The sequence below is a fragment of the Narcine bancroftii genome, chromosome 12, assembly GCF_036971445.1.
Source record: "Narcine bancroftii isolate sNarBan1 chromosome 12, sNarBan1.hap1, whole genome shotgun sequence".
Classification (NCBI taxonomy): domain Eukaryota; kingdom Metazoa; phylum Chordata; class Chondrichthyes; order Torpediniformes; family Narcinidae; genus Narcine; species Narcine bancroftii.
The window spans coordinates 33,219,491-33,243,153 of NC_091480.1; the positions used below are offsets into that span (position 1 = coordinate 33,219,491).

The 23,663-nt window shown below is 44.1% G+C and overlaps 1 long non-coding RNA gene across 1 annotated transcript; it reads left to right on the forward strand.

Annotated features, from left to right (window-relative positions):
* The first annotated feature begins 3,349 nt into the window (after nt 1-3,349).
* LOC138746931 (uncharacterized) lies at nt 3,350-23,066 on the forward strand. The gene is made up of 2 exons (XR_011347195.1): nt 3,350-3,435; nt 21,779-23,066. It is a non-coding gene; the product is annotated as an uncharacterized lncRNA (long non-coding RNA).
* Nucleotides 23,067-23,663: the final 597 nt, after the last annotated feature.

Below are 23,663 nucleotides of genomic sequence, written 5' to 3' on the forward strand. Positions count from 1 at the left end.
GCAGTGATTCCCACATCCTGTGAATGAATTAAACAAAATTATTTTATACAGGAGTAATGTGCCCTGACTTGATTTCTAAGCTAAACAGAACTTGTTCAGATCGCAGCTGTGATTGCTTTTTTTTTAACCAATAATAATTCAAATAATTTGCCAAGACTTGAGAATCTGAGTTACAGGGTAAGGTTAAATAGGATAGGACTTCATTCCCTGCAGCGTAGTAGAATGTGGGGTGATTTGATGGAACTATATCAAGTTATGAGGGGTATAGATAGAGTAAACGCAAGCAGGTTTTTCCACTGAAGTTAGGTGAGACAAGAGCCAAAGGGCATGGATGAAGGGTGAAAGGTTAGATGTATAGGGGGTACATTGGGGAGATCTTCATGCAGAGTGTGGTGAGAGTTTGGAGTGAGCTGCCAGCAGAAGTGGTGAATGCAGGCTCCATTTTGATATTTAAGAATAATTTGGATAGGTTTGTGGATGGGTGGCATATGGAGGGGTATGGTCTGGGTGCAGGTCAATGGGACTAGGCAGAATAATATTTCGGCACGAACGAGATGGCCCAAAGGGCCAGTTTCTGTGCTGTAGTGTCCTATAGTTCTAAAATAATGATGAATTGGTAACGACAAACCTCAGCAGGAAGAATAATGTTAAGATTGTGGAGGTGAAGGCGGGTACAGAGTTCCTGAAAAAAATGGATCCCAGATATACTGGGGAGGGAACAAATTGGAAATAATCTAAGAAGTGAATGGGCCCACTGGTCTCTCACATGCCCCCCCTCCCCCTACCCGGGGGCAAATCAATGACCATGTTCTATCCTGGTGAGACTCCTTTGCTACCAGGATAGAGAGAAGATTTTATCAGCGTCGGCGGTGGGAGCGAAGGCAAGGGGAGAGGGGGGTCCGGCGGAATATGAAGGGGAGAGTGTTTTATTTTACCCGGACATAAGTGCAGCACTATTGAACCGCAGGATGGAATTTGACCCAGTCAAAAGGAGCCTTAAAGAAAAAGGAATTGAGTTTATCTCCTTCACCCAGCCACGCTGAAGATAGAAAGGGCAGGAGGGGAAAGAAAGTTTTTTTAGGGATCCAAGGGAGGCAATGGACTTCGTAAGAACCCTGCCATCATTTTGGGATTAAATGTAAATGTAAATAAGGGGGAAAGAAGGAATCAGGGGAATGGACTGCAAATATTATAATTGTGATAACCATGAGGGGGGTAAGCTTTTTTCATAATGTTATTGTTTAATGTATATTTTCAAGTAAAGAATGAATTCAGGGAGCTCAAGTTAAGGGTGGGAAGACTAAGCAGCAGATGAACGAACTGGTCACTTTTTAAAATGGCGGGGGAGTTGGCACCAATAACTTGGCTATTGGTGCCGGGGTAGATAAAGGTAAACCAGGAGGTAGAAAGTGGGGGGGGCGGTGGGGGAGAGTTGGGGGTATTTAATATATTTTTTTGAACTATTGGTTTTAGTTTTCTGAAGTTTTGTTCCAAGCAGGAGTTGGTGGAAAACAAAAGGAATGAATGATAGAGCTCGTTCAAGCAACCACTGCTTTACAGCAAAAAAAAGAAGCTTATCTACCACAAAGGCAGTTTTCTCAAGCTAAAAGTTATCATTTAACTTTTACTGTATAATGTGATGTCTCATTTTACTAAAAGGACTAATTGGTTCGTTAAGCCAGGTTGAGTCTTTCCTGATATCTTTTCTGTGAGGACCCTCTAGTAATGTGAACATTTTATTTATGATTCATGTTGTCGTACATCAGGTTGTATGAGAGCTTAACTTGTGGACACAGGAATAACTCCCAATTGCAAACCTGACAGGTGGGCCTCCCAAAAATTCACTTCGCCAGTTTCCCACACAAAAGGGTGGCATGGTGGCATAGCAGTTAGCGCAATGCCTTTACAGCGCCAGTGATCGGGACCGGATCAGAGTTCGAATCTCATGCTGTCTGTAAGAGTTTGTACCATGTGTCTGCATGGGTTTTCCCGGGGGAGGGGCTCCGATTTCCTTCCACTGTACAAAGCATACCGGGGGTCTAGCTTAATTGGGTTTAAATTGGGCGGCATGGACTCGTGGGCTGAAATGGCCTGTTACCGTCCTGTAAGTCTAAATTTGAGATTTGAAAAATTGCACAGGAGCAAATCACAAAACTGTAATTTGCATTAACCAACAGGACAAATTAACACATTTTGATCACATCAATGAGGAAAATATGAGTGCAGGCAATTGATCTACTGGTGCAGTATCTCCCTCTGCTACAGAAACCTCTTTTCACATCAGAACTGGTGATGCAATGGTTCTCATTCTGCCCAAGTAGCAATTGAGAAACCCATATTCACATCCCAACATTGTAGCTTTGAAATTTAAATATAGAATTGAAAAGAAAAGACCTCTTAATCTTTGTAGTGATAACCATGTAACCACTAGTTTCTTGTCAAGCTCCATTTAATTCAGAAATATCCTTCAGGGGTGAAAATCTCCCACCCTTACCTGGTCTGCCCTAGATGTGAATCAAGAGTTCAGTGTGGTTTTGATGATGCTTTTCATTGCACCATAAGCCATATTTGAGACAGTTAGTGCTAGTGGTTTAAGTCACTAGCAATAAGGGGGGAGGGGAGGGGGCATGTGAGAGACCAGTGGGCCCATTCATATTTGAGTTGATTTGGTAGGAGAGCACTTCAGTAATCAGCACATTAATGGTTATATTTTTTTGAATAAATGTTTCTGGAGATGCATGAGGGTGCCAGAGTCAGCGCAGCATTTAGCAAAACCCTAGTACAGTATAGTGCCAGCAACCCGGATTCGAATGCAGTACTGTCTGCAAGGAGTTTTATACATTTCGCCATGACTGCTTGGGGTTCCTCTTGGTGCCCCAGTTTCCTCCCACGTTCCAAAAACAGAATCACAGAATAGTGCAGCAAAGAAACAGCCCACTTGGCCCATCTAATCTGTGCTGAACTCCACCTAGTTTCAATGACCTGAACCTGGGCCATAGCCCTCTCGTTCATGTATTTCTTAAGTGTCAAAATTGAGCCTGCATTCACCACTTCAGCCCGTTCTACTTTCTACGTGTTCACTTTAAACGTTTCACCTTTCACCCTAACCCACGCCCTCTTTCTTTTGTATGAGGTTAGTTGTCACATGGGTATTATTGGGCAGTGCAGGCTCATGGGCCAGAAGGGCCTGTTTCTTTGCTCTGATGTCTCTGGAAAAATATAGTATGCTGTGAACAAGCTTTTTCTTTGATAGCCTATAAAGTCAGGAGAGCCAGTGCAATTCTTTGTTTGGCTATACATCAGGATTTCTTCTCAATTTTCTTGATTTGCTTCTCCCACCAGAAGTCCAATTTGATGACAAGTTGACGTCCTTTGAGATATCATTAGTTATGGTTCGAGATCCAAGAACTAAGACTTCATAACACGATGGATCAGGTGAGTGCTGACATCATCCCATGGCAGGCAGCTGGCCAGCTGGCTGAGTGACCAACCGCTATAGCTAAGGAAACTATTAGGATTGATGCATTCGAAAGGAGATGAGGCAGATCTTATTTCAAAAAAAGGTAAATGCACCCGAAAGACCCAGCAAGTAGACCATCTGCAATGAAAAATGATTATTACTCCAGTTATTTTAATGTGTGAGAAAGGTGTATATTATTTACATTTATGCATTTTGGGGAAGTTACCTTGGAACTTTCCTTTGGTCTTAACACTGTTTAAAAGGTGCCTTGTAATCCCTATGAACTAGTGGTGGCCAAACTACAGTTCCTGGGCCGATTGCGGCCTGTTGCCCATTTCTAAGTGGCCCAGTAGAAAAAATAAACGGCAGCCCTGCCACTGATGCGGACCCAACTGCCCAGTCCAACCACCATGGGCTCCTTTCACAGGAGCCCACGGTGGTTGAAAACCGCTGAGCCTAATATTGTTTGGCCCGTGGCTCCTTATATTTTTCTGTATGAGGCCCACGACCATAAAAGTTTGGCCATCCCTTGAATTAAAGGGTACGAGTAAATGAAGTGTGGCCAGTGACTGAATAGTTTCCTTCTCAGTACATGCACCCTTTGCTCCTTGAGCAGGAGTGAGAGGTACTGGTAAGAGCCATGTCATTCCTGCCTCTTGCATCAATGATCTATTGTGGAACTGGGCTGACCAACAAGTCAGGTTTCTTCCAAAGGGACATTTGTAAACCAACTGCAACTGATTGGTAGATTTTCGTGGTTGCATTTCTTATGACCAATAAGTGACAGAAATCACTCGTCTCGTGTTGCACTTCCATGCGATTCAATCTGCCTGCTTCTCAAAGCAAAACATGCCATCATTTTGACTTTGCTCTTATAACTTTAGACTTTATTATTTCTGACAATTTGTTTTCCAGAATTCCTGACTTGCCTTGCTGCAGGTATAGAATAATAAATTCCCAGCCTTAATTGTATTTCCTAAAAGAAATAAAGACATAACTTGATCAGGTGGACATATATTCATTGAATTTAAAATTCGCAAACACAACTGTCAATATAAAATTTACTGTAAACAGTTTAAGTAAGTTTGTTGGATGACGAGATTGAACAGTTATCTCCCTCAAAACACTTGGGACAGGTTTTCCTTGTCATTGAGCTGACCACACTTGGAATGTTGTGTTCAGTTCTCGTTTTCTCTCCATAGCTACAACGAAGGATGTCGAAGCTGTGGAGAGGGTGCAGCAAGGAGATTTAGGCGGATGATGCCCGGATTGGAGAAGGTATCTTATTAGGCAAGGTTAAGAGAGTGAGGACTTTTCTCTTTGGAGCAAAGAAGGATGAGAGGTGACCTAATAGAGGTCTACAAGATTATGAGAGGCATAGATAGAGTGGACAGTAAGTAGCTTTTCCCCAAGGTGAGAGTAACAAACACCAGAGGACATCGTACAAGGAGAGAAGAGGAAAGTTTAGGGGAGACGTCAGGGGTCATTTTTTTTACACAGAGTAGTGGGTGCCTGGGATGCCTTGCCAGGGATGGTGGTAGAGAATGCTGGTGCTGCCGGAGTGGCTGAGCGGGGAGTGAGGGAGCAGAGATGCAGCACTCCCGCGGGGTCCAGCCGCCCAGTTGACTGCCATCGGCTCTGCACAGGTTTTCAACAGCCCATTGAGGGAGCCAACGATGATTTTAGTTGAAATCCCGCGACCGCAGGTCTGTGTCCAAGATGATGGCACCTATTAATTGGCAGTAGCCATGAGGAGCTGCAGACTCTGGGGAAGTGGAGGACTAGAGTAGGGCACCAGAGGATGGGAAGATCACGCACCATCTGAGAAGGAGAAGCGGAGGAGATGGTGACCACAGCACCGAACCAGCGAGGGGACTCTGCAGCTGAGGGACCATTGCATGTGGCGGACTGCGGCGACTTGAGGCAAAGAACCGTGGAAGCTGTGGGCTGCTGGAGACCGCTGTTGGGAGACTCGCGCTGAGCTGCGGACTGCTGGAGACTGGCTTGAACTGGCTGGAGGGCTTACCAGGTATTGGAACCGGGATGCGAAGTGGTGCCAAGGGCTCCGGAGGGTCCCTGATCACGTCGACTGTAAGAAGCACTTAAGCAATACCTGGCTGTGGCGAATCTGTCTGCCTTGCACAGGCAAAAATAAATTTCATGTAATATGACACTGTTTTATTACTATGACAATAAATTAAATCTTGAATCTTGAATCCAGGTACAATAGGGACATAAAAAAGATTCTTAGAGAGGTACATGGATGTAAAAATAAATGGGTTATGGTTGAGGTAAGGGAGGTTTAGTTTGTTGAGTAGATTTCGATTGGTGAGTACCTCGTGCCCTGAAGGCCCTGTATTGTGCGGTAAAGTCCTGTTTTTATATTTTGACATTTCTTTAAATTGTTTCAAGGCTATTAACCTTAATAAATGTGTGGGCAAAGTAGCCCAATGTGTGTCATTTTCATCATAGATCATTTTAAAGGAACGTAATTAGTTTCTTATCAGGCTTTGTTTCTGAGCAAGGATGAGGTAGAGAGGATAAGTTCTTATGTACAGGAATGCATTCTATTAAATTATTTTAAGCAATTTATAAAAAGCGCCTGGACGGTTTCTTTCCAAAGGAAGAACTAGCAAATTGCTTCCCCACAGTTAACAATCAGCTAACGATCAGATGAAGTTCCCCTAGGGTCTACTGAGCTTCTGTCAGGGTAACAGCAGGAGATCAGCGGAGCCCCTGTGGAATTCAGGTCCCAGATCTTATCGCTGGAAACCTTACATTCGTGCCGTTTCTCTAACAGACCATTAATTGTACAGAAAAATAGGTGTCCTCTCTCCTTTTATTAAAAGGGGAATTTTATCAGCTTGAAGTGTTCCTATTTTTAGTTGTCCTGGTTCCTACAGATAATACCCAGAGGCTTTAATCAGCATATTTCACAAAGCAGATAGTGCCTTCTTATCAGTTCCAAACCCCCTGTAACAAAGTTACTGTATTATTTGGTGAGGTTTACGAGCATATCATTAAAATAATAAAAGTAAAACACGAAGCTGGAGAAACTCAGCAGGTCAAACAATGTTTTTTTATGTAGCAAAGTTAAAATACATAATTGATGATTTGAGCTTGAGGTATGAAAAAATGTTGGCAGGCTTCCGAATAAAAAAAGTAAAGGGAGAGGCATGGGGTGAGCAGCATAGTCCCAAAGGCAGGACATAATAGGTGGAGAAGGGAGGGAGGGCGCAGGAGTGAGAAGGGGAAGGAAGCAAGGCTAGGTGAACAGAGAGGGAGGGGGGTGGAGAGCTGAGGGGGGAAAAAAACAATCAGGGAAGCGAAATGAAAAGGGAGAAAGTTAGAAGAAACTGGAAAGTTCAATGTTAACGTCATCTGGCTGGAGAGTGCTCAGATGGAAAAATCAGGTGTTGTTTATCCAATTTACGTGTGGTCTTGGTGGGATAGTACATGAGGCCATGGATAGATGCGAGTATGGGAATGGGGCCACTGGAAGGTCCCTGTTACTGATGCAAACAGAGCAGAGGAGATCCGCGAAGCGATCTTCCAGTCTGCGCCCAATGTACAGAAGGACACAAAGGAAGCACCAGATGCAGTAAATCAGTCCTACGGATACAAAACTGAAGTTTACTTGAATGGCCTATTTGGGACCCCAGGCTGTGGTGAGGGAGGAGATGTGGGTGGAAGTATAGCTCCTCCTGCGACCACAGGGGAAGGTGCTGAGGTGAGGGGGGGGTGCGTGATAGGTAGAGAGGGACTCACGGAGGGAGCGGCTCCTTCGGAAGGCAGGGAGGAGAGGGTAAGATATGTCTGATAGTGGGATCCTGTTGTAAATCGTGGAAATTCTGGAGGATAATGTGTTGGATGCAGAGTCTGATGTTGTGGTAGGTAAGGATAAGGGGAATCCTGTGTTTGTTGTGACTGGGGGCAGAAGCGGTCAGGGCAGATGAGCGGGAAATGGAAGAAATGCTGGTAAGGGCTGTGTTGATTGTGGTGGAGGAGAAGCCATGTTTGTGGAAGAAGGCGGACATTTCGGAAGATCTGGACTGGAAGACCTCATTTTGGGAACAGATGTGGCAAAGATGGAGAAATTGAGAGAAGGGAATAGGGTGTGAGGAAGTGTAGTCAAGGTAGTTGTGGGAGTTGGAGGCATTATAGAATATGTTGGTGGAAAGCTTGTATCCCAAGATGGATAAAGAGAGATCCAGAAAGGGGAGGGTGTTGTTGAAGATGGATCAAGTGATCAGAGTGGGAAGCTCCCAATGCCCCAGCCACCAACTTCAGGCTTGGCCTCAGCCACCTACTCACAGGAGCTCCAGATGCTGCGGCCCCCAACTCAAAGTCTGGCCCCAGCCACATACTTACCAGAGCTCCCAACACCACAGCAGTTGACTCTAGCATGGACCCTAGTCACCGATGCACGTTGACTTCTACCTTGCTGAGGCCAGGCAACAGCTCTCAGACACCTCCTCCTACTTACCCCTTCCACAGGAACCCACCACACTCATCAAGCCACCGTCTCCAACACCATCTCCAATCTCATCACCTATGGTCACCTCCCTCTCACAGACTCCAAAATCATTGCCTCCCATCCCTGCACCGATCATAGGAAAATAGGAACATAGGAAGTAGGAACAGGAGTAGGCCAAAAATGGCCCATCGAGCCTGCTCCGCCATTCAATACGATCATGGCTGATCTAATTTATGACCTAACTCCACCTACCTGCCTTCTCCCCATATCCCCTAATTCCACTATCATGTAAAAATTTATCTAACCGAATTTTAAATATGTTTAATGAGGCAGCCTCAACCACTTCCCTGGTTAGAGAATTCCAAACATTCACTACTCTCTGGGAAAAACTATTTTTCCTCATCTCTGTCCTAAATCTACTCCCCCGAATCTTGAGACTGTGTTCTCTCGTTTTAGTTTCCCCGGCCAGCTCAAAACACCTTCCTACATCTATCCTATCCATACCCTTCATAATCCTGTATGTTTCTATAAGATCTCCTCTCATTCTTCTGAACTCGAGCGAATACAATCCTAGATGATTTAATCTTTCATCATAAGTCAAACCCTTCATCCCAGGTATCAACCTAGTAAACCTCCTCTGGACCGTCTCCAAAGCCAGTATATCCTTCCTCAAATATGGAAACCAGAACTGGACACAGTACTCCAGGTGTGGTCTCACCAGTACCTTATACAGTTGCAACATCACCTCCCTACTCCTGAATTCAATTCCTCTAGCGATGAAGGCCAACATTCCATTTGCCTTCTTAATAACCTGCTGCACCTGAAACCTAACTTTTTGCGATTCATGCACAAGCACTCCCAAGTCCCTCTGCACAACAGCATGCTGTAGTTTTTCACCCTTTAAATAATATTCAGCTCTTTTATTTTTCTTGCCAAAGTGGATAACCTCACACTTACTAACATTGTACTCCATCTGTCAGATCTTTTCCCACTCATCCAGCTTAACTATATCCCTCTCCAGACTCTCCACATCCTCATTACAATTTGCTCTTCCACTCAATTTGGTGTCATCCGCAAACTTGACTACACCACATTTTGTCCCCTCCTCCAAGTCATCAATGTAAATGATGAACAGTTGTGGGCCTAGCACCGACACCTGCGGCACCCCACTTACCACTCTCTGCCAACCTGAAAAACTCCCACTTATCCCGACTCTGTCTCCTGTCGGACAACCAATTTTCGATCCATGCCAATATACTTCCCCAGACTCCACTTTCCTGTAACTTACTGATAAGTCTCTTCTGCGGCACTTTTATCAAATGCTTTTTGGAAATCCAAATATACAACATCAACCTGTTCCTCTCTATCCACCGCACCCATTATATCCTCAAAGAATCCTTACAAGTTTGTCAAACAAGATCTTCCCTTTCTAAAACCATGCTGCGTCTGCCTGATGTTCCAAAAGTTTCACTATTTCATCTTTAATGACGGCTTCAAGCATTTTTCCAACCGCAGACGTCAAGCTAATTGGCCGATAATTTCCAGTCTTCTGCCTACATCCCTTCTTAAAAAGTGGCGTGACATTTGCTGTCTTCCAGTCTGCCGGGACCTGCCCAGAATCCAAGGAATTTTGGTATATGACCTCCAACTATAACTTCTGCCATTTCCTTCAGAACCCTTGGATGCATATCATCAGGACCAGGTGATTTGTCTGGCTTTAGTCCCATTAGTTTCTCCATCACTACTTCCTTTGTAACAACTATTTTATCAAGGCCCTCCCCAACATTTGCATCCTTAACTCCGCACTTGGGCATGCTGGACGTGTCTTCCACCGTGAAGACTGACACAAAATATTTGTTTAATTCCTCGGCCATTTCCTTATTTTTTGCTACCAGTTTTCCTTTCTCATCCTCTAAGGGTCCTATGTTAACTCTGGCCACCCTCTTCCGTTTTATATATTTATAAAATTTTTTGCTTTCTGTTTTTATATTTTGTGCCAATTTACTTTCATAATCCTTTTTCCCATTTCTTGTTACCCACTTTGTAACCCCTTGTTGTCTCTTAAAGTTATCCCAATCTTCTAGTTTCCCACTGCTCTTTGCAGCTTCGTACACCTGCACCTTCAATTTTATACTCTCCTTTATTTCCTTTGTTAACCACGGTTGATTTTTCCCTCCCTTGCTGCCCTTTTTCCTGACCGGAATATATTTTTGTTGAGCATTACAAAATATTTCTTTGAAAATCCACTGTTCCTCAACTGCTTCATCAATTAGCCTATGCTCCCAGTCCACTCTGCCCAATTCCTCCCTCATCCTATGGTAGTCAGCCCTGTTTAAGCATAAAATCGTTTCTACCTTTTACCCAAGATACATAAACCTAACCATTCGGGTAGACCCATTGTTTCAGTTTGTTCTTGCCCCACCAAAGTAGCTTCATCTTACCTTGACTATCTTTTCTCCCCAGTCCAATCCCTCCCCACTTATCTCTATGAAACCTCATATGCCCTCCATCTCTTCAATAACTTCAGATTCCCTGAACTGGATCACCTCATCTGCATGATGAATGTCAGTCCCTTTATATCTCCATTCCCCATACAGAAGGTCTTGAAGCTCTTCACTTTTTTCTGGATCAGGGACTTGACCAGTCACCCCCTATCACCACCCTCCTTCACTTGGCAGAATTTGTTCTCACTTTAAACAACTTCTCCTTTAACTCATCTCATTTCCTCCAAGTCAAATAAGTAGCCATGGGTACCCACATGGGTCCCAGCTACGCCTGCCTGTTTGTGGGCTTTGTGGAGCAATCCATGCTACAAACCTAAACAGGCAAGATCCTTCAACTCTTTCCCCGGTATATCGATGACTACATTGGGGTTGCCTCATGCACCCACGATGAGCTTGTCAATTTCATTCACTTCACTGCCAACCTCCACCCCATTCTCAAACTCACCTGGTCCATCTCCGACAACACTCTCCCCTTCCTGAATCTCGCTCTCTCCATCTCGGGGGACAAGCTTTCTACCAACATACACTATAATCCCTCCAACTCCCAGAACTCTCTTGACTGCACTTCCTCACACCCTGTCCCCTACAAGGATTCTATTCCCTTCTCCCAATTTCTCCATCTCTGCTGCATCTGCTCCCAAGATGTGGTCTTCCAGTTCAGATCCTCCAAAATGTCTGTCTTTTTCCACAAATGTGGCTTCCCCTCCACCACCATCAACTCAGCCCTCACCCGCATCTACTCCATTTCCCACTCATCTCCACTGGCCACCTTTTCCCCCGGGTGCAACAAACTCAGGATTCCCCTTATCCTTACTTGTCACCCCACCAGCCTCCGCATCCAATACATTATCCTCCGTAATTTCTGGCACTTACAACAGGATCCTACTACCAGACACATCTTCCACTCTCCTCCCCTCTGCTTTCTGTAGGGACCGCTCCCTCTGTGATTCCCTCGTGCACTCATCTCTCCCTAATAATTGCCACCTCTGGCACCTTCTCCTGTGGCTGCAGGAGGTGCCCCTCACTTGCGCCCACACCTCCTCCCTCACCATGGTCTGGGGCTCCAAACAGGCCTTTCAAGTAAACCCACACTTTGCTTGTGCATCTGCAGGATTAACTTACTGCATTCGGTGCTCCTTTTGTGGCCTTCTCAACATCAGAGAGACAGGGCGCAGACTGGGAGATCACTTCGCTGAGAACCTTCACTCTGTCCGCACTTGTGACAGGGATCCACCCCCTAAGTGGCCAACCATTTCAGTTCTGCGCCCCACTCCCATACTCATGTCTATCCATGTCCTCGTACTGTCCCACCAAGACCACGTAAATTGTAGAAATAATACCTGATTTTCTGTCTGGACACTGTCCAGCTGGATGGTCCCCCCCCCCCTTCCCTTCCCTTTGCCCTGTCTTCTTTCCCTCAGCTTTCCACCCCCTTCCCTCTCCATTCACCTAGCCCTGCTTGCTGCTGTGCCCTCCCTCCCTTCTCCATCTATTACATCTTGCCTTTGCGACCATGCTCCTCTCCCCCTCACCTCCCCCCCTTACCTTTTTATTTGGATGCTTGCCGACATTTTTCTATGCCTTGATGAAGGGCTCAAGCCCAAACCGTCAATTATGTATTATGTATAAGAGGCATTGTTTGACCTGCTGAGTTTTTCCAGCATTGTATTTTACTTCAACCATGGTGAATATTTTGGACAAAGTAAGAGGGAATTCTTTTCATTTAGGATCCACTTCACTTTCATCTTATCCTCATTCATGAGGACCAACAGGCCAACCCTTGCCCAGCTGCTTCCCCCAACATTGGCCCACATTATTTGCCCTTCCCTTGGCCCTTCACACCTCCTTCACCCACCATTCAACTCTTAGTTTTCCAACCCTGTCGTATATCAAATCCCATGTGAATGTAACCAGGATTATCTGCTCCATCTAATCTCCCACAGCCTTTCTATCCTTGGAAAAGATTGGGCAATGGCAACCGCGGTACCTGCCACACTTTGCAATGCTCACCTTTTAGGCTCGTGAATGGAGTACATCAGTTGAGTGAAGGAATACAGTCGGGGTCAAGGCCACTGGGAGCAGGAGTGAACACTGAGGGAAGGATATCAAAATAGCAACACCATATTTTGTAAGATGTTGCAGTAAAGATTTTCATGCTTCCAGTAGATTTTTTAACCCAAATTAAACTTTATTCACAATAAATAATTTGCAAAAGGGAAATATTTACATCCCCAGTGTCATATCAATTCATATCCATCAATGCACATTATTGCAAACATTCTCTAATTACACCATTTCCACCACTGTGGCATCTTGTTGTTACTTCCATCCCTCTGTTGATTGAAGGGCTTCTCCTTAGCCTCATCCCCTCAGTGCCCGGTAATGCAAAACCTCTAGACTGTGATCCTTCCCCACACCCCCCTTGAGTTAGCTGCTCCAGGCCTCAGTGCGTCCCTCAGCACATGCTCCTGCAGCCTGGAATGTGCCACCTGTCAGCATTCCCTCTCGATGTGCCGAAAGACCAACAGGTTTTGGGCAGACCAAAGTGAGCCTTTCACCGAGTTGGTGGTCTACCAGCAGTTCTGAATGTCTGACTCTGTGTATGTCCTCAGGATCAGCCCATAAATCAGAGAGTCTTCTGAAACACTGCTGCTGGGGCAGAACCACGACAAGGACCTTTGCATCCACACACTCTTAGCGAACCTGCATTCTGCAAAGTGGTGGGTGACTGTCTCCACTCCACTGGAGTCATCTCGGGGACAATGTGTATTGCAGGTGATGTTCACGAAGGATCTGACTGGGAGTGCTCCTGTCAATGCCAGTGAGGCCAAGTACTGGTGCTTGTTTGGGAACCACCCCACTGAGTTTATCAAGTCCTCATCTCTCAGTCTCTGCAGGATGTTCTGCGCTGACCGCTGTCTGACGGCCTTGTGGTCAAAGGCGTTTGGAAAAACTTTTTCATGATGAATAGGTGGTGTAACAAAGTACAGCTGACTGGGTCAATCCAGTGACCCAGGTATGAATCTACTGTGGTCTGGAAGGAGTTTGTATGTTCTCCCTGTGTCTGTGTGGGTTTCCTCTGGGTATGCCAGTTTCCCCTCACGTTCCAAAGATGTACGGGGTTAGAGGCTAGTGGGCTGGAAGGGCCTGTTACCATGCTCGGTGCCGAGGGGGGGGGGGTATCCGTGGGCATTGTGCCCCGGCCCATAAAATCGCGGCCATTGCTTGCCATCAGACCCGCCCCCACCCTCTCCAGTGACGCTAGCATGCGTCAAGCATCACTAGCCTCTAGTTTGGTACACGCTAGTGACTCTGACCCACCCCAGGCCGCATCACTAGCGTGCGTCTGCCATTAGTGGCTAATGACGCTCTCAGTCTCAGCATCTACATCAGAGGGGCAGATGTTGGTAACATACCTCCTCCCCCCCCCCAAGTGAATGTTTGAGCTTCGAACCTTCCCCCCCCCACCCCACCCTGGTAACACACTAATTCCCACCACTAATGTTCATTCTGGTGCCAACGATGCCTGTTACCATGCTGTATCTCCACTCAAGGAGGTAGTTAACATATCTGCCTGCAGTGTGGTCCCAGTGATTGATGCGCAGGATGGTTAGCACTGAGAGTGGTTCCACTGAGTTAATGTTCCTGTCTCATCCCACCTGAAACCCAGACACACAAGTGAAGGTCAATGCAGTGATGAACTGTGAGAATTCTGCATACATTTCATTGCCTAAATTACAACAGGACAAGAGGGCAGCCTGATCGTGACTTTGCAAGAAAGTAGCATGAGTGAAGAAAATCAGACCAATGACCTAAATTAAACCAAATGACCTTCAAAAAACAAGTTGCATGATTAAATAAGTCATCGTCACCCTAAGGTAATCAAAAGCATGCTCCCTGATCTCATAATTCTAACCTAACTCCCCATATTACAGGAAGAAAAATGACCATTCACCAACAATAGCCTACTTCTGCCAAAAAACATAAGAATGTGATACATTCACCTCCACCATAAACACAAGATTTTCCACGAGAAATGGAAGTTTCTTTTTATAGCTCAATGCACTCCATCTACTGTTTCAGGAAGAGGAAGACCTTAATGTTATTTTGTAACTGATAGAAGGATCTTCGGTTGCTGGATTGATTTACCAACCGCTCACTACATAAATTATTCACCCAATTAAATGTGTTAATCTGAGTATATAATACATCAAGGAATGTGTTAGGAATTAAAGTACCTTTAAAGAAATTGCTCGAGACAAAAATTGAGAACAAAGAACATTTATTACTACAACAATGCAAAGTTGGGTGCTTCCCCTTACCCTGGGAATACACACATATACTGGGGCTCACCCAACTTTTATACAGTCAATTTCAGTATCAGAATGCCCTCCCCCTTACATTCTTCTGCCCCCCTGGATGGGTTTGGCATAGGTAATCCTTCCTGCCTACGTGCAGTTTCAGTACACTTGGAGGACCAGGGGGTATCCTGTGGGTGCCCCATCATGTCATTGTCCTTATTCACACCTTCCTGATTCTCTGGGCTACAGTCTCTTAATATGCAGAGTTGACTCATTCTATCTAGGGTTGGCTAATTTCATATGTATAAATCTGTGTATGGTTAGCTAATTAGAAATGTATGACTTGGTACTTCTGTCCAGGGCTAGGAGACCCTTATCTGATCCAGATTACCTCAACTTCCTACATTCTATTGTACCTTACCATTCCTTATCTTAGTCCTATGGTCTTGTCACAAAGGATAGAAGATTCTTATGTTAATCGTGCTGACTCTGCTTTCCTGCATCCTAAGCCCCAAACTTATCCTGTTTGAACTGGTTTCAGCCATTTTACTGATGAACTTTAGTTTCTTCCATGTTCATAATTTTAGGTCAATTTTCCCATCTCTCACAATCCTCACTTTTCTTTTAGATCAGTAATACTGATCTTTCACCATGATCAGTGTTACTGATCTTTGGTTACTAGTGTCAGTGTGACTGATCCCCCCCCCCCCCTCTCCTCACTTTTCTTTTAGATCAGTAACACTGATCTTTCAAGTGTAAGGTGTAGTTTTACCCAGCTGGTCAATAACCGAATTGTAATGTCTGTGTAAAGTCTTTAGGTAGGGGAGCACCATGAAGGTCAGGGGAGTGAGTCCAGCTGCTTATTAGGGTTTGGAGTATCAGGCTCCAGTTCTCAGTAAAGAGTCTAGTCCATCCCATACGTTGAAATATTGAAGCAGTGTCTTTGAAGCACACGACCTTTGTAAGTGTTGTCCCGACGAAGTCTGTGAGAGGCGCTGCCTTCAGCAGCGAACGAGTAGCAGTCTATGAGAAGCGCTGCCTTCAGCAGCGAACGAGTAGCAGTAGTCAGGCGGTTCCGTTTGATTGTGGCTCGTATCTGATGTCCTCTTCAGCCCCGAACCCTAGGGCCACCGATCTCCGAAGGCTGTTTGGAGCCTGATATTAAAGTGTCAAGCAGCTCACGTTGTTGGAAACTGGTGCTCCCCTTCATGGGGTGATGAAAAGTGACCAAGCAGGGGGGGGATTGTTTCTTGTGATTTAACTGTGTGTTGCAGCTTGTCTGCTAACATTAGCATATATATCATTGAACTTGTGAGTTGCAGCCTGTCTGTGTACATTAGCATATGTATTAACTCTCTCTCTCTCTGTTACATGTACAATGCTGACTACCATTCTGTCTGTCTTTGTCCCACCATGTCCTTTGTGCTATCGCTTCAAAACTCCTGTCTTTAATACCTGTGTAGGCTAAGATACAAATTAAATGTACTCCACTAAAGCTGTTCAGTTCCCCTGGTCCGTATTGGAATACCTTGTTAACCCATATCCCACTATGACTATACATTAAATCTATGCCCTGTCTACATTCTAAAGGAGCACAATTGTAACCTCTGCTGCCCCTATTCCAGGGGGACTTAAAACATTAACGAACAATATTCCAAAAAATGAGTAAAACAACAATGAAAGTAAAACCCATTGAAAGCAGCAATAAAATATAACAATAACTGAATAAACAACAATAAATGTAAAGCTCATTGAAAACAGCAATAAAATACAACAATAGCTGAATAAACCACAATAAATGTAAAGCTCATTGAAAACAGCAATAAAATACAACAATAACTGAATAAACCATTAAAGAAATGAAAAAAATGTAACATTACGGCACTTTGTCATTAATTCTTTGAATGTGGGTCCAGCCTTTCTCTCTTGTTCTTACTGCGGTGTCTGTAATTAAAAGTACACAGAAGGGACCATCCCAGGCAGGTTTTAGTTGATCCTCTTGCCATGCTTTTACATATAACCAATCACTAGATTTTAATAAAATGAATAACAATCTGACTTTCCTTTGTGTTAGTGTAAAAATTGTAAAATGAAACACAAAGCATATTTGCATGGGTTTTGAATATGTTAGACCTTATTAAAATGCAGTTGGAGCTGCTTGTCTGTATGGGGCACAACCCTCCAATTTGTTAGAGTGAGTACATAACAGACATTGCAGCACAAGAGCCCCTGCAAGAGAACTTGAAACATATTCAACCTTTAGTTCTGCCTTAAGTAAAATGCCTTGTGCCACAGCTCACAGGAGCTGGCCTTATTTAAAACAGTCTGTAAAACAGGCACCAAAAAAAAGTTAAAAGATGTTCTTATGAAGATTGCACACACAATAATTTAAGTACAGGCTAGTTTCTATTATATTCCACTTAAAAGTTCTGCTGCATGAATCCTGGAGCTTGTGGAGTCATTATTGAATCAAGAAATATTGGTACCATGCCAATCTCATTCTAACATGCCAATTTCTCCAGTCCTTAAGTAAAGATGTACTGAATAGCATCTGGTACAAGATCTGTGAGTTCTTAATGATATTATTATTCTTATGCACCCAATTGTTCTGAACAATGCCACCAATTTAAATCATATTCCACCTATTGCAGTACTCACACACCACCATAGACCAGTTCGCAGGTTTATTTCTCCATTAAGCTGAATCCAGTTGCGCAGGATTTACCTCCGTGCTTATTTACAATGTAACTTCCGCACTACTGGATTTAAATATAAACCTGATGAATGGGGGAAAGTTATCATGAATTAAATAACAGCGGCAATACAGAGAAATTGTGCTGAGGCATTAATTTCACTCCAGAGGAAAATGCACCAGAGAAATGAATGATTAAACTTATAGGAATCCCCATAGGAATCCCCAGAGGTATCTTTATTCTCCAGAGGTGGGTGATCTTTAAACTCACGGACCTTGACTGCTGAATGTGTAGAAGAAATGTATTAAATGTGTTGATAGGGCTCCATACCTCTAACTGCAAGACAAGAGCCTGAAGCCTCAATTTCAAGTGCCACAGTGCACTTAAAGGGACATGCACACTCCCCCTTCAACTGGCTGATCCAGCCACTTTACACATCAGATCCTTTCTTTATCTCACATACACTTAAAGTTAAGATGTATAGAACTCACCCTATTGGCGCAAACATTTCTCCCTGTAAATGTTATAACATCACTCAACTCTCAGGTACTCCCTGTGCAAAATCACATTTGAATACAATTTATTTCATAAATTGGAATTAACTGGTAGTTAAATTCGCTAATTCTACAGTATTGAAAAATGATCCTTTATGACATTTAAATTTTAGCATGAATTTTAATCAATATTGGTCAGTGACTGAAGTGGGAAGTCGTGATTTATGAAATTATCTCTGGTCTCTACTCTCCCACTCCCTGCACTTCTCCCAACATTCAGGAGCTGGCACACAGTCCCTGCCTTTTCCATGTTACTCATCTACTATTACTTTAACTGCTTGCATCAAAATGTTAGCCTTTGCTTTCTGCTTATCCTCAGATGTCTGGACAAATGCTTTTTGTGTGATCTGTAGAAGCTGGGTTATTCCCTGCTCATGCCAATTTTCTGTCTTTTGTAATTTTCTCCTAATGTCTGGGGCTGAGTTGGTAACAAAACCTGTTAGTACCAATTGTTCCCCTGCTGGGGATTCTATGTCGAGACCCCCATATTGTATATATATTTGGTCCCAAAAATTGGTCTAACTGTTCAGCACATCCCTGGGGATCTTCTATCAGGGAGGTCAGTTCTTTCTTAAAGTTACACACTTCAGTACTGGTCAGGGGCACATTTACGAAACCGAGACCCTCTCCCATGGGAACTTCCCACAGTGGTCTCATCCAATTGGTTTCTAGCTTATTAGGTCTGGGTTCCTGCTCCCTGGGAAATGAATCAAAGGGTTCTGCCCTTTCTTCCTGAAGAGTCTCACGCTGTTCTGAATTAAAGTTACCTCTCTCTCCTGCCAACAGAGGTGGTAATCGAGTGCTTTGTGAGCAAGTTATCATACCACTCCTGCTCTCTTCTCTCTTCTCTAGTGGTGGGGGAGGTGGGGAAGGTGCAGAAGGGTAGGTCATAGGAGGGGAAGGAAAGATAGGAGCCGGCATAGGAGGAACATAGGGTGGAGGGAGGGAATGTAACACATCCCAACCCTGTGATTCAGGGACAAGAGGTTCCTCCTCTCTCTTATCCCTGGATTCTTTCTCATTCAAAACCAGCTGTTCAATGGATCCCTTGAGCCAGCAGGCTGCATATTCCCTGCTCTCAACATTGTCTGGCTGGTTTTGATAGAGCCATAAGTTCAAAGCTTCACACATCCATTCATCCTCGGATCCGAATTTTGGCCAGTACACGGAGCTCCCTTTAACCGGGTATCCCACCCATTCATTACAACAATACCTGACCGTCGTCAGTTTGTCTTTACCGCGGGTCTTTCCTGTGCCCCACTCAGATAACATCATCCCAAGCGGGCTGTACGTAGCTATCTGGTGGTCACGTCCTGTGTCAGGACTCTCATCTCTACTGCCCGCTATTCCCATACTTAGGAACAAGTAAAATACTCTTACCGAGTTCTGGCAGTACTGCTCTAGCGCGCGTCCTTCCGCCGTTTGTTCTCAATGCCTCTTCTCGGATATCACTCGCTTCTTCCACTGACCAGCCACCCGTCGCCCGTGAGTCCAGCTGAATCAGCCGGGGTGCACCTACTCTCGTCGTCGGGGTACTCTGTCAGTGGAGGGAGTGTGATCCCGGACGAGCCCCCATTTGTTAGGAATTAAAGTACCTTTAAAGAAATTGCTCGAGACAAAAATTGAGAACAAAGAACATTTATTACTACAACAATGCAAAGTTGGGTGCTTCCCCTTACCCTGGGAATACACACATATACTGGGGCTCACCCAACTTTTATACAGTCAATTTCAGTATCAGAATGCCCTCCCCCTTACATTCTTCTGCCCCCCTGGATGGGTTTGGCATAGGTAATCCTTCCTGCCTACGTGCAGTTTCAGTACACTTGGAGGACCAGGGGGTATCCTGTGGGTGCCCCATCATGTCATTGTCCTTATTCACACCTTCCTGATTCTCTGGGCTACAGTCTCTTAATATGCAGAGTTGACTCATTCTATCTAGGGTTGGCTAATTTCATATGTATAAATCTGTGTATGGTTAGCTAATTAGAAATGTATGACTTGGTACTTCTGTCCAGGGCTAGGAGACCCTTATCTGATCCAGACTACCTCAACTTCCTACATTCTATTGTACCTTACCATTCCTTATCTTAGTCCTATGGTCTTGTCACAAAGGATAGAAGATTCTTATGTTAATCGTGCTGACTCTGCTTTCCTGCATCCTAAGCCCCAAACTTATCCTGTTTGAACTGGTTTCAGCCATTTTACTGATGAACTTTAGTTTCTTCCATGTTCATAATTTTAGGTCAATTTTCCCATCTCTCACAAATGCATGCAATAGGATTTTGGAAACTCTATTCAGAGCGGTATTTGTACCAATGCGCACTTTGTCAGTCTGTCATAGAAAACAAATATTAGTCTTCACAGTACAAACATATTCACTAAAGGTTTGTGTACTTGAACAGTTTGTGTTCTGTGCTAAGGGGAGACAGGCTGTTAGGTATTCAGACAAAGACTGTTTTAAAGCTTTTCTTTTTGATGTTTGGTTCATTGTAAATGTGATGTCAGCAAGTAGTTTGATAAGCACAGTGTGTGCCATTCTTGGTAATTGAGCCTAAGTGTTTACAGGCATTGTATTGCACCCAAAGAGGGATAGGAACTGTTCCAATATATTTCAAGTTGGCAAACATTCTGTGAAATAATACTCCACCTACGTTCCATGTACAGACGGCACATTAATTTGATAAAAATACATAACCGACATTTTGGACGAGACCTTCATACAACGGAACATCGGCTGATGTATATTTTATCTTTGCTATATAAAGGACAACTGTTGGACTTGCTGAGTTTCTCCAGCATCATGTTTTTACTTCAGCCAGAGTGCCTGCAGACTTTCATGTGGCGTTTCCACATCGGTTTGTTTGTGCGAGGCTGTTGAGCAATAATTCAAGGAAAGGCAAGCACTGTCATTTGGAATTTCAGTGTCTGTTCTGACCTCCCTCTTCAACGTTTCCTCATCAACTTTTCAGAGTCTGTGTGTCATAGGGAAGGCCAGAGCAGGTGATAATTGAAAGAAATAACTCCAGCAGCAGGAGACTGAGAGAAGAGCCCTCGTGGAAACACTAACCCCTCAAGTTCAATCCTGGACTTTGTAAATACCATAGCAGAAGCAGAAGGCCCTGAGCATATACCACAGGTCTGCCAATAGCTTAAAGATATCAAACCCTGATTGGACCTATTTCATCACATGACATCCTGCTTTAAATCCCTATTTAGTCCTGTCATTGATCGTTCGACACTGCTATCCTCACAGTCCCCCGAATTTCCAGGGTAACATACTTCAACTTTCAGCTGGATGTTGACCAGTCTCCCGAAACTCATAATTTTGGGAGAAAAGTACCAAATGATCACGATTTTAATGTTCCTCTGATTTTCCTTCTGGATTGCTTGAGGTAGGACTTTGGGGAGTGGTCCTCAGTTCCTGGAGTCTGCAGGGTCATTCCGAAGCCTTTCCAACCCTGTAGAGAATAAGAAAAGTCAGGCTCAACTTTTGCTTGCAGGCTCTTTGCCAGTGCACAAGTTGGGTCAGGACATGTCGAAGCGTGATGCTAATTAAAGAATGTGCTGTTTGTATTGCAAATTTTTTAAATGTTGGCAGCCTCTTTTTTTTCTCTGTTTACATTTGTAAACACTGACCTACCTACCAGCCCACCAGCCCAAACGTTACTGCTTTAATTTTTCTATGATTATCCTGTTGTAACCTGCATCACCCAACACTGATTAGGTCAGAAATAAGGATGCATCTGTTTCAATAGTCCTTAATGCTTACCTCTTTTTCTGCCCAAGTTTCTGTTTTCACAGCAGCGGGAAAAGTCTGGGAGTATCGTGAAAGACAGACATCCTTACATGCAATATTCCTGGAGCTTTGCAAAGAGTCGACAGGCTTTCCTGGGCTACAATACTGAGCCATTAGATTTGTAGGGAGTCCTATTATTTTCATGCTATACTAAGGTTATTGGATTGACCTTTTGAGGACTCCTCTTAATGATGCAGATATCGTGAGCAGATAAACTTCCAGTATGTATTTACCTCGGAGAAACTTTTGAGTATTGTTCGGGAGCAATGATGCAAACATTACCAAGGTGTAGAAGGCCCTGAAAAGAATAAACCTTGATAAATCCCTGGGACCTGACTAAGTGTATTGTGGAATGTTCTTTTTTCTTTGGCTTGGCTTCACGGATGAAGATTTATGGAGGGGTATGTCCACGTCTGCTGCAGGCTCGATGGTGACTGACAAGTCCGATGCGGGACAGGCAGGCACGGTTGCAATGTAGAGAAAGGAGAATAGATGTGCTGTAATCTAGAACAAAGAAACTGCTGGAGGTACTCAGCAGGTCAGATATTATCTGAGGAGGCAAGGGATTTTGGGTTGTGACCTGCACTAGATCCTTCAGCAGCTTATTTTTGTATCCAAGAATGTTATGATAATGAAGAGAGAAGATTTCCGGGCCTTGGCAGGGATTTTCTGTCTTCATTAGCCACAGGTGAGCTCTGGAAGTCTGGAGGACAGTTAATGTTCTGCCTTTATTTAAGAAGAAGAGCACCACAGTGACTCCAACACTCCCGCCTTTCCTCCACTTGTTAACTTTTGGTTTGGCTTGACGAAGTAGATATGACCCTGGATGTTGCTAAGGGAGATTAATCATTCAGAGGATGTCATGGACATTTCCCATGGTAGGGGAGTCAAAGACAAGAGGACACAACTTCAGAATTGAAGGGCACCCATTCAAAATGGAGATGCAAAGATATTTCTTTAGCCAGAGGGTAGCGATCCTCTGGAATTTGCTGGCATGGAGGTCAGGCCATTGGGCAGAGATTGAGAGCTATCTGAATAGTCAGGGTATCAAAGGTAATAGATTTCAGATTTATTGTCAGAGTATATGCATCACATCACATACATCCCTGAGATTCCTTTTTCTTGTGGGCACGGCAGAATTACCACTAATTGGTAGTGCAAAAAATAAACTGTACACAGCATAAACATGTAAACAAATAAAAGAACTGTAAATAGATAATGAATGTAAACAAACTGTGCAACACAAAGAGAACAAAATAAAATCAATAAAATGCACAAGTAAGAGTCCTTAAATGAGTCCCTGATTGAGTTTGTCATTGAGGACACTGATGGTGGAGGGGGAGCAGCTGTTCCTGAACCTGGTGATGCGAGTCTTGTGGCACCTACAACTCTTTCCTGATGGTAGCTGTGAGAACAGAGGGTGTGCTTGATGGTGTAGGTCTTTGATGATTGCTGCTGCTCTCCTACAGCAGAGTTCCCTGTAGATGTACTCAATAGTGGGGATGAGAGTCTTGCCTGTGATGAACTGGGCTGTGTTCACTACCTTTTGGAGGGCTTTATGCTCAGGGGTATTGGTGTTCCCATTACCAGACTGTGAAGCAACGGTAAGCACACTTTCCACCATACATCTGTAGAAATTTGCCAGAGTTTCTGGTGTCATACCAAACCTCCGCAAACTCCTGAGGAAGTCGAGGTGCTGATGTGCTTTCTTTATGATGCCATTAATGTACTGGGTCCAGGAAAGATCATCTGAGATAGTGACTCCCAAGAACTTAAATTTGGTCACCCTCTCCATCTCTGATCTCCCAAAGATCACTGGATTGTAAACCTCTGGCTTTCCTTTCCTGAAGTTAACAATCAGCTCCTTAGTTTTGG